General features: G+C 46.2%; 1 protein-coding gene across 1 annotated transcript in view; it reads left to right on the top strand.

Moving 5' to 3' along the window:
• The first annotated feature begins 11321 nt into the window (after positions 1–11321).
• Positions 11322–14835, top strand: part of plekhg7 (pleckstrin homology domain containing, family G (with RhoGef domain) member 7) — a 79064-nt gene continuing 75550 nt past the window's right edge. The window contains exon 1 of the mRNA XM_055653573.1: positions 11322–11474. The gene's annotated coding sequence lies outside the window, so the exon portion shown is untranslated. The remainder of the gene's footprint in view (positions 11475–14835) is intronic.

Below are 14835 nucleotides of genomic sequence, written 5' to 3'. Positions count from 1 at the left end.
AGTTGCTGCCTTACGTTGACTATGGTTTAATAACTGCGAAAAAACCTATACTTAAATTTTGGAAAAAGATAACAGTCCCCACAGTGAAGATGTGGATCACAGAAATGACCGAGACACTACATCTAGAAAAAATAAGGCTTGTCTCGACTGACAAACCAGATCAATTTTCCAAAATATGGTCTCCTTTTATTGAATTTCTTCAACAACATAATGGTTGAACACAAACTCAAAACCAACGCTAGGGTCGGGTGAGCGGGCGTATGGAAGGGTAGTGGGATATATCTCCGCTTCTTTCACTTCTTCGTTAGTTCTGGGGTCTTTCTTTTTCCGTGTCTTTCTCGAAATTCTTTCTTTTCTTTTTCTTTTCTTCTTTCTTTCCCTTTTTTTCTTTTTTCCTTTTTCCGATTTAGTTATTAGTTTATAAAATGTTAAAATTGAAGCAGTACGAAAATTGTACAACTGTTATGTCGATTACTTTCTCTTTGTACAATTGCTTCTAATAAAATAAATATTTAAAAAAAGAAAGAGATTGCTGCCTTACAGCGTCCAGAGACCTGGGATTGATCCCGACTACGGGTGCTGTCTGTACGGAGTTTGTACATTCTCCCCGGGACCTGCGTGGGTTTTCTCCGAGATCTTTGGATTCCCCCCACAGTTCAACGAGGTACAGGTTTGCAGGTTAATTGGCTTGGTATAAATGTAACAATTGTCCCTCGTGTGTGTGTAGGGTAGTGTCGGTGTGCGGGATCGCTGGTCGGTGCGGACTCGGTGGGCCGAAGGGCCTGTTGCCACGCAGTTTCGCTAAAATATACTTAATTAGATTGGGTGCCGCTCCAAGTAGCCTTGCTAGCAGGTTAGACCCGATCATCAGCGACCCGGAACAGTGGTGGAGTGAATCGACAATGGCAAGTGGCCTTGCCGACCCTGTAACTCCAACCCAGGACCACTATCAATACAGAGGACCTTTATGGCTATGTTACAACTTTAACATTTTTAATAACTTTGAACTTGAAAGGTAAAGATGGCACGGTATCTTACACTGTTATCCTTGAATATGTTTGTGCCTATTTTTCCTGAACTAATATGCAAAAAAAGAATTTCTCTATAGCTCGGTACATGTGCCAATAAAGTACCGCTGAACCATTGATGATGTGGTAAGAACATATCACTGTTTCAGAATAACAACTCTCAATTATGTTGAAAGGCTTTCGTAACATTTACAAAGGCCTGGATAGTGGCTGTGGAGAGGATGTTTCCACTAGTGGGAGAGTCTTGGACCAGAGGTTATAGCCTTAGAATTAAAATACGTTCCTTTAGGAAGGAGATGAGGAGGAATTTCTTTAATCAGAGGATGGTAAATCTGTGGAATTCATTGCCACAGACGGCTGTGTGAGAGGCTTAAGATGAGAGGGGAGAGATTTAAGAGAAACCATGGGGTATCTTTTCCACTCAGAGGGTAGTGTGTATCTGGAAATGTGCTGCCCAAGCAGCTGCGGCTCGCCTGCAGTCCGTCTGTCTTATCCTTTTTTTTTTGTTTTCTCTTGTCTTTTTAGATGTATGTGTTAGTTTATTTTTAATTGTGTATGTGTGGGGGGGTGGGGGAAACTTGTTCTAGTCTCTTCCTTCGGGGGGGATGGGACCTTTTCTTTGCCGTGTCTCCGTCTGCGCTGAGGCCTAATCGTGGAGCTGGTGGTGGCCTCCAACTGGAACCGACCTCGAGGCTCCAGAGGCAGAGCCTGGACTCTCCATCGCAAAGCTGGCCGACTTCTGGGCCGTGGTGGCGCTGCGGCCCAAATTCGACCTCGGAGCCTCGGAGGCTTCGGCCGCGGGCCCAGTGGACGACAACGTCGGGAGCTCGCAGGTCCCAGGTTGGTGACCGATTCTCCAGAGCACCCGCAACAACAGCTACGTCCGCTGGACTGGAGGGTGGCAGCTTCGTCCGCCCCTGGGCCGCGGAGTTTGAACCGGCCCGTTCGCGGAGCTCGGATTCGGCCGCGGGACTTACCATCACCCGGCGGGGGGCCCAACATCGAAAGCCTGGATCGCCTCAACACAGAGAAAGAACAAGGAAGGAAGAGACAAGGACTTTAAGACTTTTTGCCTTCCATCACAGTGAGGAGATGCCTGGTAGATTCACTGTGGTGGATGTTAAACTGTGTTCATTGTGTGTTCTGTTACTTTATATTCTGTTATGACTGCAAGGTACCCAATTTTGTTCAAAAAAATTTTGAATGACAATAAACTCAATAACTGTGGAGGCCGTCAATGAATATATTTAAGGCAAGGATAGATAGATTCTTGATTAGTATGGGTGTCAGAGGTTATGGGGAGAATTTATTCACGAGGGGGAGATAGATCAGCCATGATTGAATGGTGGAGTAGCCGAATGGCCTAATTCTGCTCCTGTCACTAATGAACTTATGAAAAAGATTAACAGCTGTTGAAGTTTTAAAGTGAAAGAACTGTATCAGTGTGGAGAATAATGCCTTTACAGGGAAATCCCAACAAGAGGGAAATTGGGTTGTTCAGGGGTAAAATCAGGAAACAGTTTATCCTAAAGGGGAAATAGAAATTCATCACTCTTCTGCAAAGAGCGGTTGAAACTTTCAAGACTGCCACAGGTGGACCAGTATGAAGAAGGGTTCCAATCCGAAACGGCACCTGTTCCTCTTCTGCAGAGATTCTGCCTGACCTGCTGTGTTGCTCCAGCACTTTGTGTCTATCTTCCGTATAAACCAGCATCTGCAGTTCCCTGCTACACACCAGTAGATCTTTGCCTGCTAAGGATATCACAGCAAAGTTGTACATGCTAGGAACCAGTGAGTCTTGATTTAATTGAAATGAGAAACAGACTTAAAGGCCAAATGGCCTGCTCCAATGGTAAAATCATAGAACAGTAGGGAAACAGGCCCTTCGGCCCACCTTATCCATGCTGACCACATCAGCATACATGGTTAGTTCTATTTGCCTGCATTTGGCCCACATCCCCCTATATCCTTCCTATTGATCTGTTCAAATGTTGTAATTGTGTTTGCTTCTATAGCTTCCTCTAGCAGCACATTTCCAGATACGCACTACCCTCTGAGTGGAAAAGGTACCCCATGTTTCCCCTTAAATCTCTCCCCCTCATCTTAAGCCACTCACACAGCCTGGGGCTGCTCCGGGATACCATTGCCTACGTGCACGATAAAGGGTTGGATGCCTGCCTGCCGGATCAGCATGGTCTAGCAGAAGGCCTTCGACAAGATATCGCACATTACATGATGGACGTGCTCTCCAAAATGGGCTTTGGGGAGGGAACTGTAGTGCAGTCCAAATCAACGGGTGGGAAACAGATAGCTTCCCCAACAGGTCTGGAGTCAGGCAGGGTTTCCCTCTCTCCCCTGCCCTGTTTGTCTGTTGTATATAACCACTTTCCGAATCCATCAGGAAGGGCGAGAGCATAAGAGAGGTGACAAATTCCAGGCAGTGGGGGCACTCGGGTCAAAACCTCCCTGTACATGGACGATGTCGCCATCTTCTCGGATCCGGGGTCGGTCCGCAGATTGATCAGCATCAACCTCAGGAATGCTAAATAATTACGCGACCCCCGAGTATGCGATAAATGTTTGTTTCAAAACGCTAATATAACACATTCATTGTAGGATGTACAAAGTTGAATAAATTTTGGAGTGATATATTTGATATATTTACAAAGATTTTCAAGTCAAGAATAGAACCCAAAACGGAATGGATTATATTTGGAATAATAGGAGAAGATACCAATTTAAATAAAGATTAAAATGTTTTTTCCATTATGGGTTAATAATTGGAAAGAAATTGATACTTAAATTTTGGAGAGCATACCACAGACTGTTAAAATGTGGATTAAATTCCAGGCAGCCTTGAAGAAATGAGACTCCGACTAATAGATAAACCTCCCCAATACATTAACGAGTTGGTCTCCTTTCATCGACTTTTTGGAATCATGTGAGCCGCGGGTAAGGATTGCTGATTTCAGTTCATGACGCGGATAGATCTACATCTCCGAATACAGATTTAAAAAAATTTTCTTTTAGGGGGCCTTCTCTTCTATTTCTACTTTCCACTTTCTCTCTTCCTTTTTTTTCTTTTTTATATACACACTTCACGTTTTTCTACTCTCTACCATCTATTTTTCCACTTTTTCCCCTTTCTATTGTTTTCTTTTTCTTGTCCTGCTTACTTCCTTCTTATAACATAAAACTAGAGGTTGTACATAGAATGGATTACGGTATTACATAGTTGACACCTAAAATTAGGTTCCACTGTACTGTTTTGTGCTGTATTAACTTCTAATAAAATAAACAAAAAAAAAAAAAAACCTCAGGAATTTGCGGACCATGCTTTTCGTCAACTGGACCAACCGATTCTCCACCCCTTCACCATCAGTTCTGACTTCTGAAGATGCTGGGGATCTGGTACAGGTGGGTGGGGGGGGGGGGGAGACAGGACATGCAATGAGAATGGGTGAAATGGATAGCTAAGGTCAAGCATAAATTGGGTCTGTGGAAACTGTGCTTCCTCTCTCTTATGGGGAAAAATGTGATAATCAGATGTGAGGCTGGTGTACCTGGTGCAGGTGTGGCCCGTCCCGTGCTCAGCTGCCTCAGCGATCACCAGGGCCGTCTTCCAGTTCATCTGAAGATCAAAGATGGACCGGGTGCGACGGGCCACAATGCACGTCAGCAGACAACGGGGGCAAAAGCGTGCCCAACGTCGCCCTCACCCTGATGGCCACCGTTATGTGTGGCTGCATCAGGCGGAGCGTAGAGCCAAGGCACGTGGGCACCAAGCTTCACTACCTGCTGAGGTTCCACCTGTCCCCGGTTTTGTGAAGGGTGGGCCTGGCGCAGATGCCACGTAATGTGCCGGCCAGCTCGATATTGCCGCATCATCTGTCCTTTGTGGAAAGGTTCTTCCAGACCAACACCTTTGACCGCATGTCCACTGGGCAGTGGTCAGCACGGAACGTCCTGCAGGACAAGGACGACGGACCTTGTGACGTGGTTCCCAGAGCAGACTGCCCAGCTTGTCTGGCAAAATGCCTCATCGCCAGAACTCACCAACAAGCACCAAGACCTGGCTTGGCTGGATGTGAGAGGGGCCCGCCCAGTCAGATCCTTCCCACACCGTCGGAAAACCTCACTACCAGCGCACGCTGACCTCGGGACGGCTGCTATGGAGAGGCGACGGTTGCCCACCTCTTTGTCGAGTGTGGATTTGTGGAGAGACTGGAGATGGTGATCGGGTCCCTGTCACAGTTTATCCCGAAGAGCACCGCAACAGAAAACTCTGATCTACAGGTTGTTCCCAGGGACACATTCAGTGATGGACATCAAGTGCTGCTGGAAGATCATCACCAAAGATCCTATAGCGGAGTAAAATAAACCACTCCTGCTAAATGCAATGGGCTGACGGGTAGTATGCAATGGAGCGGAACGTGGGCCTTTTTTTCATTAATTTCAGTAACCCGACTCGCAGTGTAATCAACATGCCTATATAAATTAAGGAGATTAATTGTTTACTTATGTTTGGATACTACATATATGAAGTTTGTATGTGTATAATAGTTGTATGTATATATATGTCTGTAGGTATTATGGGAAATTGCCTGGGGTAGTATTATTGTTATTAATTAATTGATTTTTAAATATGGTAGAAGTGTTGGGGAAAAGGGGTGAGATTTAATAAGTTATTCTTCTTCTCACTCCTTTTCGAGCTTGTACAGACACAGAGTTGGACATTGGAAATTTGCTTTTTGTTCTTTTCATTGCTTGTAAATATTGATTGTAATGTCCAATTGTTTGATAATTTCGATGTTGTTACTATTAATGTCTTTAATGTCTTTACTTGTTCGGAATAAATAAAATAAATAAATAAATAAAATAAAACTAAGCTAAACTCAGACCGAGGTTAAAATGTTGATAAGCACATTGACAAGAGCAGGCCGTTCAGCCCTCTGATTATTCCTGGGGCATTCATCAGTTGAACTGCACTTCAATTCCATTAACCTGCTCCAAACCTTCCTTGCAAAAGCCGCCATTCTGGGTTGTGACATTTTGATTTGACTCCTGTGTTCTCGTGTAAACTGCTTCTGGTTTCACTTCTCAATGATTCAATAATTCCGTTTAGTTTCGTTTATTGTCATGTGGACCGAGGTACAGTGAAAAGCTTTTGCTGCGTGCTAACCAGCCAGTGAAAAGACAACACATGATCACAATGGAATCATTCACAGTACAGATAAAAGTGCTACTACTACTACTTACTTACTGCCTATTATGCCTTCTGGTATTTAGGGCAGCAACGAAGTGTCCTCCACTCCTGTCTGTTCTGGGAAGTCCATCACGCCCAGTACTGCTGATTCCTTCAGTTGCTGTTTCCGTAACATATTTGTTTGACGAGACAGGTTTGTACTCAACCTCCAACCTGGAGGACCAGTGGATCACTCTTCATCTCGCCTTTCCTTCAGTTGCATGGGAGACCCTAACCGAAACATAGAAACATAGAAATTAGGTGCAGGAGTAGGCCATTCGGCCCTTCGAGCCTGCACCGCCATTCAATATGATTGGCTGATCATCCAACTCAGTATCCCGTACCTCCACCCCCTGATCCCCTTAGCCACAAGGGCCACATCTAACTCCCTCTTAAATATAGCCATGAACTGGCCTCAATCACTCTGTGGCAGAGAGTTCCAGAGATTCTCACCTCTGTGTGAAAAAAGTTCTTCTCATCTCGGTTTTTAAAGGATTTAAAGGATTAAGGATAAGGGGGAAATCCTTAACAGGAGACAAATCTCCCACTGGCATAGCTCCAGGGGTCACTGAGACACACAAGCTCCCCGACCACGATACGGTTGCAATCCAACGGGGAGAGATAAAAGTGCGGAGTGATTGTAATGTGTGATGTAGATCTGCTTCTGTGGCTAGCACGCCAATAGTCGCCTCGGTTGGGTGCCATCTTGGAAGCAAATTGGTATTGAAATCAATGATTCAATAATACTATTGCCACACGTACCTAGGTACAGTGAAATGATGCAGTGAATATCTGGCTAAACTCTCATTTAATAAATGTATTTCTCCTGATCCTGGAGTCTATCTTAATAGGCAATTTTTATATGTTTTCTTTGTAGGTTATGCAGGAACAATGTTGCACTGATTTTTTCATACATTTTGACAGCTAGTTGATAGATTTTGCTTCTTAATATGAACTATGCCAGTACACAGTGTTCACAGTTGCAAATGAGGCTTCAGCCCGCATGTCAATAAAGTCATGGAGCTTTTCGGTGTGGAAACAGGCCCATCAGCCCAACTCATCCATGCTAACCAAGCTGTCTATCATTTGCCTGCATCTGGCCCCAAACCTTTCCTATCTGCGTACCTGTTTTGTAACCATCTCTATCCCTTCCTCTGGCAATTCGTCCCAGGTACGCACCACCCACTGTGCGGAAAAACTTCCCCCTCAGAATCTTTTTTAATCTTTCCCCTCTCTCTTTAAACCTATACTCTCTAGTTTTAGGGTCTCTCCCCTTGGGAAAATACAGTGGGTACACAGTTCCATGACAATGGTGACAGAGGTAGATCAGGTAGTGAAAAGTGCATTTTCATCTTATCTATGTCCCTTATCAATCTATACACCTCCATACGGTCACACCTCATTCTCATCTCCATGGGGAAAAAAAACGACAAAAGCCTATCCACCCTCTCCTCATAACTCAAACCCTCCAGATCCGGTAACATCCTCGTGAATCTATTTCGCATTGTTCCAGTTTAATGACATCTTTCCTGTAGCAGGGTGATCAAAGCTGTACATAGTACTACAAAATGTAGTCTCACCAACACAGTACACACCTGTACTATGGTGTCCCAACTCCTGAGAACTCAATGCCCTGACCAAGTGTGCCAAATGCCCCTATTCACTACCCTGTCTACCTCTGTCTTTCATGGAACTGTCTACCCACACCCCTTGGTCTCTCTCATAGAGTCATTGAGTCATACAGCATGGAAACAGGCCCTTCGGCCCAACCAGCCTACACTGACCATCAAGTTCAAGTGAGTTTATTGTCACGTGTGTCTCTGTATAGGACAATGAAATTCTTGCTTTGCTTCAGCACACAGAACATAGTAGGCATTTACTACAACACAGATAAATGTGTCCATATACCATAATATAAATATATACACACATGAAGAAATAAACTGATAAAGTGCAAATAACATATAATGGGTCATTAATAATCAGAGTTTTGTCCGAGCCTGTTGGCTGTGGGGAAGTAGCTATTTCTGAACCTGGTTGTTGCAGTCTTCAGGCTCCTGTACCTTCTACCTGAAGGTAGCAGGGAGATGAGTGTGTGACCAGGATGGTGTGGGTCTTTGATGATACTGCCAGCCTTTTTGAGGCAGCGACTGCGATAAATCCCCTCGATGGAAGGAAGGTCAGAGCCGATGATGGACTGGGCAGAGTTTACTACTTTTTGTAATCTTTTCCTCTCCAGGGCGCTCAAATTGCCGAACCAAGCCACGATGCAACCGGTCAGCATGCTCTCTACTGTGCACCTGTAGAAGTTAGAGAGAGTCTTCCTTGACAAACCGACTCTCCGTAATCTTCTCAGGAAGTAGAGGTGCTGATGAGCTTTCTTGATAATTGCATTAGTGTTCTCGGACCAGGAAATATCTTTAGAGATGTGCACGCCCAGGAATTTGAAGCTCTTGACCCTTTCAACCATCGACCCATTGATATAAATCGGGATGTGGGTCCCCCTCCTACTCCTTCCAAAGTCCACAATCAGTTCCTTGGTTTTGCTGGTGTTGAGGGCCAGGTTATTGCGCTGGCACCATATGGATAGTTGCTCGATCTCTCTTCTATACTCTGACTCATCCCCATCAGTGATACGTCCCACAACAGTGGTGTCGTCAGCGAACTTGATGATGGAGTTCGCACTGTGACTGGCTACGCATTCATGAGTATAGAGTGAGTACAGCAGGGGGCTGAGCACGCAGCCTTGAGGTGCTCCCATGCTGATTGATATCGAGGTTGACACATTTCCACCTACCTGCGCTTGGCCCATATCCCTCTAAACCTACCCTATCCATGTACCTGTCTAAATGTTTCTTAAATGCTGCCTGATAACCTGCCTCAAATACTTCCTCCAGCAGCTGGTTCCATACACCCACCACCCTTTGTGTAAAAATGTTATCCCTCGGGGTCCCATTAAATCTTTCCCCCCTCACCTTAAACCAATGTCCTCTGGTTCTCGAGTCCTCTACTCTGGGTGAAAGACCCTGCGTCTACCTGATCTATTCCTCTCATGATTTTGCACACTTCTCTGTTCTACAACGCTCCCCAGTGTCTTACAATTTACTGTGCTCTGGTTTGTCTTACCATTTTGCATTTATCCCAATTAAACTCCATCTGCCATTTCTTGGCCTATCAGTCCAATGAATCAAGATCCCATTGTAAGCATAGGTAAATCTTCTTCACTGTCCACTATACCACTGACTTTAGCCATATACTTACCAACTTTGCTATCTACATTCAAATGTCGGGCAGACAGAACCTTTTTCCACCAGAGTGGAAACGCCAAAGGCGAGAGAACATGACCTTAAGGTGAGAGGGGCAAAGTTTAAAGGAGATGTGTAGGACATTTTATTTCTTTACAGAGAGAGGTACATGTGGACAGGGACATAGATGGGGCAGATTTAGAGGGATATGGGCCAAATGCAGGCAGGTGGGACTAGTGTAGGTGGGACTAGTGTAGGTGGGACATCTTGGACGGTGTGAGCAAGTTGGGCTAAAGGGCCTGTTTCCACGCTGTATGTCTCTATGAGAGAGGGTGGTGGGACCCTGGAAAGCATTGCCAGGGGTGGTGATGGAATTAGATATGTGGGTGGCATTTAAGAGGCTTTTATATAGGCATATGGATATGCGGGAAATGGATGGATATGGACAGAGTGTAGGTAGAGGAGATTAATTTAAATTGGCGCAATGTTCAGCACATAGATTGTGGGCTGAATGGCCTATTCCCGTACTGTTCTATGTACATCCAAATTGTTAACTAAACTCCATTTGCAATTCCTCGGCCCATTGACTTAATTGATCACGACTCCAGTGAAGAATATCGAACATGGAAATGGATAGACACAAAACGCTGGAGGAACTCAACAGGACAGGCAGCAACTCTGGAGAGATGCAATGGGTGACATTTCGGGTCGAGACCCTTCCTCAGCCTGTGGAAGGGTCTCGACCCGAAATGTCACCCAACCCCTCTCTCCAGAGATGCTGCCTGTCCTGCCTCTAGACTAAAAACGTATCTGTACTCCCAAGCCTTTCCTGACGTCCTCTGAGCGAGGGCTATATGTATATAGTTTGTTTGTTTATACTATTCTTATAACAAATGTAAAGCACTTTGGGCAACGAGAGTTGTTTTTTAAATGTGCTGTATAAATAAATGTGACTTGACTTGACTGCCGTTACTCCAGCGTTTTGTGTCTATCTTCGGTGTAAACCAGCACCTGCAGTTCCTTTCCTCACATGAAATCGGGTATCTCTTCACATCAATACTCGCAATGCTTGGAATTGCAAATCACTTCTGTTTTGGAAGGGCGGCAGAGTAGAACACGGAACAATACAACCCAGTACAACCTAGGCCCTTCGGCCCACCATGTCTGTGCAGGCTGGAGTTGGTGGAAACAGCTGTAAACATTTGGAGCTGTGAGCTGCATTGCCGGTGGTTTAATTAAAAAACAAAAACCCAATTAAGAGACAAACCCTAAGTGGCGTGGCACCTTGAGACATGTGTAACCCATACCCGTGCTAGTCTGACAATGGAAACATTTTTGCAGACACCAGATGGTGAAATGAACCACTTGAGCCGATAGTAAGTCATGCATTTAAGAAGGGACTGCAGAAAGGACTGGAAAATCGAAGGTAGACAAAAATGCTCGAGAAACTCAGCGGGTGCAGCAGCATCTATGGAGCGAAGGAAATAGGCAACGTTTCACGTTGCCTATTTCCTTCGCTCCATAGATGCTGCTGCACCCGCTGAGTTTCTCCAGCATTTTTGTCTACCAGTAAGTAATACATGATTAGTGTCAGGAGTTCCACAGACGGGAGGTACTACTAATCAGTGTAAAAAGGTCTTGTTGCTGTTTACTCGCTGTGTTGGTCTCGGCTGAGCAGCAGCGCGTTGCCTGGAGAGCTCCCAGCAGCGAGAGAGTGTGTGCAAAGATCCTATAGCAGAGCTCTGCTATAGGATCTTTGAGTGTGTGTGTGTGTGTGTGAAGCTCTTGTTCCTGCCCCCTTCGACCTGTTCTTCTCCCCGTGGCTCCGCCCCAGCAGCAGCAGCAGCAGCCAGGTCTCGCTTCTCTCTCCTCCCACATCCACTCCTCCAAGTAGCAGCCGAGGTCAGGATCTTTGGTCGGGGGAGCAGCCACCGCATCACAGGAGCCGGAGCCGAGGTTTGTGGATCTTACTCACCCTTCCTTGTACACCAGTTGGGGGAGAGAGACTCTCGGTTTAAATTGGTGCTTTAAAAAAACAAAACAAAAATAGAAAGCAAATCTCCAAACAGATGAGGCTGCGGAAGTGTTGGATTATCTGTGATGTGTCTTGGTCATGTGTGGCTTGTTGATCTGGGAGGACGCGCCGGCTGTGCCAGCCAGCATTAGGCAGGATACACACAGGGTTTTTGTAGCGATCTGGTGCACACATACTGAGCTGGCCATTCATCCACTGCAGCTGAGACCAGAGTCCTCAGACTGCTCCCACCCTAAACTGCCCGGCGTGTCGGACGTGGAGCTCCCAGTTCCACTCCAGCCTTCAACACAAGATCCGGCTTTAACGCAGTCAGGCACAGAGTGCTGGAGTAACTCAGCGGGTCAGCCAACGTCTCTGGAGAGAGAAAAAAAACAGGTGACGTTTCGGGTTGAAACCCTTCCTCAGACCAGGTATTGAACCGAGTACCGGCTCTGATCTCCGGCGAAGGCGAGTGTAATTATAGTGTAGCAGGTTCTTGAGCTCACCGTGTCTGTACTGACGCGTTTGCCAATTTAAAATGCACACCTGTCTGTATGTACTATGTCTCTAACCCTCCCTGAACCAATGCTTCTCTATGTATTGCCACTGTATCTGCTTCCACCGCCTCTGCTGGCAGCCTGTTCCAAGCATCTACTATTCTCTGTGTTTTACAACAAAACAAAAACTCTTCTCTTAAACTTTCTCCCTTATACGTTAAAGCTATGTCCTATCGTATTTGACTTTTCCTCTCTGGAAAATCATACTTCTGCTATCTAAAAAACAAGCACACACAAAGTGCTGGAGTAACTCAGCTGGTCAGACAGCATCTCTGGAGAAAATAGATGTTCTCCAGAGGTAGAAACATAGAAAATAGGTGCAGGAGTAGGCCATTCGGCCCTTCAAGCCTGCACCGCCATTCAATATGATCATGGCTGATCATCCAACTCAGTATCCTGTACCTGCCTTCTCGCCATACCCCCTGATCCCTTTAGCCACAAGGGCCACATCTAACTCCCTCTTAAATGTTGCCTGACCCACCGAGTTACTGCAGCACTTTTGTTTTGACAACCAGTATCATTGTGTAAGATGGAACTGCAGATGGTGGTTTACACCGAAGATAGACACAACAAGCTGGAGTAACTCAGCAGGACAGGCCGCATCTCCAGAGAGAAGGAATGGGTGACTTTTTGGGTCGAGACCCTTCCTCAGACTGGTTAGGGATCAGGGAAACGAGAGATATAGTGATGTAGACAGATAAAGAACAATGAATGAAAGATATACAAAAAATTAACGATGATAAAGGAAACAGGCCAATGTTAGCTGTTCGTTGGGTGAAAATGAGAAGCTGGTGTGACTTGGGTGGGGCAGGGATAGCGAGAGGGGGAATGCCGGGGTTACTTGAAGTTAAAGAAATCAATATTCATACCACTGGGCTGTAAGCTGCCCAAGTGAAATATGAGATGCTGTTCCTCCAATTTGCGTTTAGCCTCACTCTGACAATGGAGGAGACGGAGGACAGAAAGGTCCGTGTAGGAATGGGGAAGGAGAATTAAAGTGTCCAGCAACCGGGAGATCAGGTTGGTTCACGCGGGCTGAGCAAAGGTGTTCTGCGAAACGATCGCCCAGTCTGCGTTTGGTCTTGCCGATGTATGTCCACTTCTTGGACAACGGATACAGTAGATGAGGTTGGAGGAGGTGCAAGTGAACCTCTGCCTAACCTGAAAGGGCTGTCGGGGTCGTTGGACAGAGTCAAGGGAGGAGGCATAGCGACAGGTGTCACTTCTTCTGTGGTTGCTGGGGAAGGTACATGGGGAGGGGGGTTGTTTGGGTGGGAAGGGATGTGTTAAACAGGGAGTTGCAGAGGGAACGGTCTCTGTGGAATGGGGTGGAGATGGGAAAATGCGGCTCGTGGTGGGATCCCATTGGAGGTGGCGGAATTTTTGGAAGATTATGTGTTGTATGTGACAGCTGATGGGGTGGAAGGTAAGGACTAGGGCGACTCTACAGGGAGCAAGGGCAGAGCTGTTGAGTACCGAGGAAACACGAGTGAGGGCCTCGTCGATGATAGGAGAGGGGAACCCCTGTTGTTGAGGGTGAGGACCAGCTCCGCTTGGCGGAGTAGAGTGTTAGTGGTGGGAAATCGGATGGTTCTGTGGTCGAGGAAGAAACTGAGGGCTTTAAGGCCTTCCTGGTGGGGGATGGAGGTGTAGCGTGACTGAACGTCCATAGTAAAGATGTGGCAGTGGGGGCTCAGAGAGCGGAAGCCATTAAATAAACAAATGGCATGTGAGGTATCCTGGACACAGGTCAGAAGAGATTGGACCAGGGGGGATAGGATGGAGTAGAGGTACGTGGAAATCATTTCCATGGGACAGGAGCAGGCAGAAACAATGGGTCCGTCAGGGCACTTGTGTTTGTGGATTTTGGGGCAAAGGTAAAGACAGGCTGTGCGGGGCTGGGGAACGATAAGGTTGGAGGCTGAGGAAGGCAGACAGTCAGAAGTGATGAGATCAGTGATGGTGTTTGAGATTAAGGCCTGGTGCTCGTCTATGGGATCATGGAATTATTTTTTCTTTCACTGTCGAGCCCGTGTCGAAACAAAGAATTACTGATGCTGATTTATATCAAAGATAGACACAAAGTGAGTAACTTGGCGGGTCTGGAGAAAAATGATGGGTTTTATTTTTTGTTTAATTTCGACATACAGCATGGAAACAGGCTCACGCTGACCAGCAATCGTGTGTATACAATATTATCCTACACACTAGGGACAATTCAATTAACCTAGAAACCTGCATGCCTTTGATATGTGGGAGGAAAGCAGAGCACCTTGGAGAAAACCCAAGCAGTCTCAGGCAGAACGTACAAACTCCACACAGACAGCACCCGTAGTCAGGATTGAAACCGGGGTCTCCGGCGCTGTACGGAAGCAACTCAACCACTGCACTACTTTGTCGCCTAGGAGATGTTTTGGGTCGGGACCCTTCTTCAGGGTCCCGACCCAAAAGTAGGAGTCTGAGCGATGGTCGGCGTGGACCCGCTGGGCCGCAGGGCCTGTTTCCATGCTGTATCTCCAAACTAAACTAAACCCTTCCCAGATAGTGCCACTCGCCTACATACCAGGGTATTAACCTATCCACAGGCACATCTTCAATGGAGGAAACGCACTTGGTCACAGGGGGAAGAAATAGATAGCGCCTGAGATCGAGATTCAACCTGGGTTTCTGGCAAACTGTAATGTCATACAAGCTGAATATGTTGTCGGTGATGATATAGAGGGTGTGTGAACTGGTCTTGCATGGA

This window comes from Leucoraja erinacea, chromosome 22 (assembly GCF_028641065.1).
Source record: "Leucoraja erinacea ecotype New England chromosome 22, Leri_hhj_1, whole genome shotgun sequence".
NCBI lineage: Eukaryota > Metazoa > Chordata > Chondrichthyes > Rajiformes > Rajidae > Leucoraja > Leucoraja erinaceus.
This window is presented reverse-complemented; position numbering and strand designations above follow the sequence as displayed.